Below are 4,871 nucleotides of genomic sequence, written 5' to 3' on the forward strand. Positions count from 1 at the left end.
GGGATTGAACTCAGGACCTTGTGCTTGCCAGGCAAGCACCTATTTTACTGAGCTATTTCCCTGGCCCTTATTTTTATTTTAAAAATATTTTTATTTAAAAAAGGGGGGGCTGGGGAGATAGCTCAGTGGAATAAGCACTTCCCTAGCAAGCACAAGGGTCTGAGTTCAATCCAAGGTTCCGCAAAAAAAAAAAAAAAATGTAACCATTATTAATGAGGTTTGATCAGCATGAAAGGTGAATATTTAAGTTAAAATGCTTTCCGGAAAAAAAAAAAAAAAAAAAAAATTGATGGTATTAGGGTTGAGCCCAGGACCTTGTACATGCTGAGTAAGTCCTATATCACTGAGCTGCTTCCCTAATCTTTTTATTTTGTTTTGAGATAGGATCTCACTATGTTGCCCAGGCTAGCCTGGAACTAGGGATCTTCCTACCTGAGCCTCCCAAGTATCTGGGATTCCAGGAGTGTCCTTCTGCCTTTTTACCTGCAGGGTCTTATTTAATCCTCTCAATGATCCTATCAAGCAAGCACTACCCATTTTACAGGTAAGAACATGTAGTCTTGAAGGATTAAATAACTTGCCCAAAGTAGCACAGACAGGCAGTGGCACCATCAAAACTCCTCAGTGTCTGTCTGACTCCAGAGACCACCCTGGCCACAAGGGCTCGCCTGGCTCAAGGCAGGGGGCAGGGGGCATGAGGTGCCACGACTGCTGTTGGGCCTGGCCTGTCCCCAGAGTCCTGGACGAAAGCTGGCCAAGTCTGGCCACATGATGGCAGCCCTCTGACCTGGTGCGCAAGTGATCAAACACACACACACCAGAAGTGACATTTGTAAGCTAATGACCCACGTCCGTGACTGTAACAATGACACTCTCTATCCGGGCCTGACAGAGGTGAAGGGTTCTGTGTGTTCCCGCAGAGGCCCGTAGCAGCCACTCTGGGCTGGACCAGACCACATTCAAGGAGACAGCACACAGAGGCAGGGTCAGCCTTGCCCATACTGCTTCTCAACCCCAGCACTAAAGCAAAACAAAACTAAACAAACAGTGTGACTTGTGGCCCTTGTTTCCCCAGGGCCTCCTAGCCCCTCCTCCCCTCTCACTAGCCCCAGGAGCCACCCCTCATCAGCAGACTGAGGGTCGGGGGTCTGACCCTCAGTGAGAGTCCCCAGGGGCCCACACAGCCTAGGTGTGCAGCAGATGGCTGATCCCCTCCCAGCTGTGTGGCAGTCTGACTCTGGTTATGTTAGACTGGTACAATTGACAGTGAGCAGCCCCAGGAGGTGCCAGGCACTATTAGAGCCCCAGCAAGTAGCCCTGTCCTGCCATCCCCACCCAGCATGGAGTCCACGGACAGACGAGGGTGTTTGAATGCCTCATCTGAGTTTCAGCATTAATAGAACTCAGCCCTTTTCCGTGTAAAAATTGTAGTTGCCTGCGTTACCAAATCATCCATCTTTTATTTTTATTTTTAAATTTTTTTTGGCGGAACTGGGGATTGAACTCAGGCCCTTGCGCTTGCTAGGCAAGCACTTATTCTACTGAGCCATCTCCCTGGCCCTCATCCCTCTTTTATAGACACCATCAGCACCACCATGCCTCCTCACCACCCACGATCTTCCAGCAGCCTGGCTCTTTGCACCCCTGTGGGGATCCTCACTGTTTGGCCTTCTCTCCCTCCCTACTCCTACCACAGAACCTTTGCACAGGCCGAACTTCTGACAGACCTCTTCTGAGACACGCAGCTGTCTTAGCCCCTTGTGTCTTTTAGGACTTTTCTCAAATGTCCCCTTTGCCCTTGTGTTTTTCTCCACACTATTTCCACCCCCAGGGTACTCTGCATTCTCCTTTGTTGACTGCCTCTCTTAGCTCCTAGCTTGTCAAGTCTATGAGGGAGGGCGGGGATTCCTGTCCCTGGCCCTTTTAGTGGGTGCCCATCAGCATTTGCTGACTAGATGATTTCACTGTAGAAAGCCTAATCTACATAAAAACAGGAAGAACAAATAGAAGATGCTTGGGCCATGCCTTGGCCCAAGCTCCTGTCTCTAGAGGAGCTGGATAGCCTTTGGTGAAGGGCTACTGAAGGACACGTGCTTTGGGGTGGAAGGCTGGTGGGCGCCTCCAATTATTCTGCTGTACAGAGAACGCCAAGAGCTTGCACCACAATTCCTCCTGGAGCACCCCCAGTCATTTTTTTGGAATTTGGGAACCATGGACAGACACTCCCAGCACAGGGCTTCCCCTGGGCCTCAACATGAGGTAGGGAACACTTCAGCCCAGAAATAGGGTCACACAGAGGTGTGGAGTCACTGGGCAAAGCCAGGAGAGCTGTCCCAGGAGGAAACACATCAGAGAGCTGTGCAGGGCTTAGCAAACAGTGACCTGTGTGGGGTGAGGCTGATTGGTATTTGCCGTGCCAGGCTGCTCTGAGGAGTGCCAGGCAGTCGGTCCCCTTGTTCTCAGAGAGCCTCCCCACGGCCCAATAGGGACTGGGCCTGAGCCTCTGGCTCAGTGGTGGGCACCTCAGTGTGAGAGGCCCTGGGTTCCATCTCCAGCACCCAAAATCAAATGACTTTTTTTTTTTTTTTTTTTTCCAGAACCAGGGATTGAACTCAGGCCCTTGGCTTGCCGGGCAAGCACTTATTCTACCGAGCTATCTCCCCAGCCCCCACCAAAACCAAATGAATAAAATAAAAACTACCATGCACTCTGGGAAAGCCAGACATCTGCATGAATTTACATGGTATCTCTGACCAGATGAGAGTAGGTGTGGGCTTGTCTGTGGGAGCGTGTGGACCCCAGGCTGGGCAGGATGGAGGGAGACAGCCAGAAGCACCCTGTGCAGGACCCAAGTCCTCAGAAGAAGAGGCTCAGGACAATAGTTATGGTCTCATGGATGAGCCTCATGCAGTCCTGGAGCCCACATCTGGGACAGGAAGTGACTGAGAATGAGCCAGTGCAAAACCCCCTCAACCGCGAGCTTTTCCCCAGGCCTCATATTCACAGAAGTGGGTTAGGGGAACAGCTCACCTACAGGGAGCACTAGGGGAATTCCTCAAGGGTCCACTTGGAACAGGTAACTTAGCAACCACAGTGACGGCAACTCACAGCACACATGGCATTGTTGATATGTCCTGGCCCATAGCAGACATTGCTAATCCACCACCACACCACATGCCAGCCTGTCACTACCCATCAGAATTGACCCGTGAACTACAATGCAATGGCTGTTACAGGTGAAAGAGGCAGCTCTGAGGAGAGGGCAAAAGTGTGAGGTGCTGTGTCCCTGCCTCTGGGAATCCTGTGGGTAGGATTGCACAGAGGAGAAGATCCTGCTTGCTGTGGTGGTCACACCAGTAATCCCAGCATTCTGAGAGGCTGGGGCAGGAAGATCACGAGTTCCAACCCAGTCTGGACAACTCAGCAAGACCCTGTCTCAAAATAAAAAAGGGCTGGAGATATAGCTCGTGTGAAGGCTCTGGGTTCAACCCCCAGGACCAGGGGGAGATCTGGCTGAAGCCACACAGGGCCTTCTGGGGGCAGTAGAGGGAGGCTGGCACCCTTGGGTACCTGATGGCTGATCCAGGAGACAGAGCTCATATGGGTGTCCTGTTACACATGCCCAGTGGAAGACACAGTCCTGGACTGGCACACAACAAGTACCAGTATGAGGTCCCAGAGGACCTGGGTGACCCTATAAAATCTGAACCTCCTGAGTTCCGTGTGCCAGCTAGTCTGCAGTGGATAGATGGTAGGAGGCCTGGTGCCCAGAGGCATCGCTAACCCCACAAGTCTGTTCAAACCTCTGCCCCGGGACCTGCGTCTGTGCCAGGCTCTCTGTGCCAGGAACAGCATCTTGTGCCGGACACATGGGCATGGGACACACACTGCAGGCCCAGGGCCTGAGGGCACAGAGCATCAACCTCAGCACCAGCTTGCCCTCAGACAGTCTCAGGCTTCAGCTGCCTGACCCATCCCAGAGGAAGGTGACATGTGGCCTCAGTTTCTTTGCCCATTAAATGGGATAATGACACCTCCCTGCTGAAATGTCACAAGAATGGTGTAAGCTAATTCTACAAAATGCTTGGCATGATGCTTGCACACAGCAGATGCTCCGGAAGGGCAGCTGGCACAGTGAGCCAGCCTGGGGCTGTTTCCGGCTCCAAGTGCCCTGGCTGGGCCTGCCCATGGGGATCATCCACTCAGCAGAGCCAAGATGCCCCTGCCTGGCATGGACAAGGAGGAACCCATTTCTGGGGGTTTGGGTAGCACACTGGCTCTGAGGAGCAGTGTGGAGATGCCCAGGGCAGGGGCCTCTGAGGGCAGCTCCTTGCTGATATGTGCAGCAGAGGCCCCTGCGTTTGGGGAAGAGAGGGGCAGGAGGGGAAGGGCTCCACTTGCTTGGTGCACAGTGTTTTAAAATGGAAAGTGGCCCACAGTGTAGGATTAAAGGAAGCAGCTGGTGATAAAATAAAATTCATAAAGGAAGCTTATAAGCACTCGGAGAAGATTGGAAGGAGACAATAGGCCAGGAGACCAAGAATAGTCACTGTGTGGTGAAGGGCTGAGGCTGGATTTTTTAATTAATTAATTTTTTTTTTTTTTTGAGACAGGGTCTTGATCTGTAGTCATGCTGGCCTTGAACTCCGTACATACCCCAGACTGACCTCAAACTCACAGAGATCTTCCTGCCTCGGCCTTTTGAGGGCTGGGATTACAGACATGTGCCACCATGCCCAGCCATGATTACATTAAAAAAAATAAATAAATAAGAGTAGCACATTAAAAGCTAGGCATGGTGAGAAATGCTTCTAACTCTAGCACTCAGAGAGGCTGAGGCAGATGTTCAAAAATTTAAGCTCAGGGTGAGC

The sequence above is a fragment of the Octodon degus genome, unplaced genomic scaffold (genome assembly GCF_000260255.1).
Source record: "Octodon degus isolate 3935 unplaced genomic scaffold, OctDeg1.0 scaffold00002, whole genome shotgun sequence".
Lineage (NCBI taxonomy): Eukaryota > Metazoa > Chordata > Mammalia > Rodentia > Octodontidae > Octodon > Octodon degus.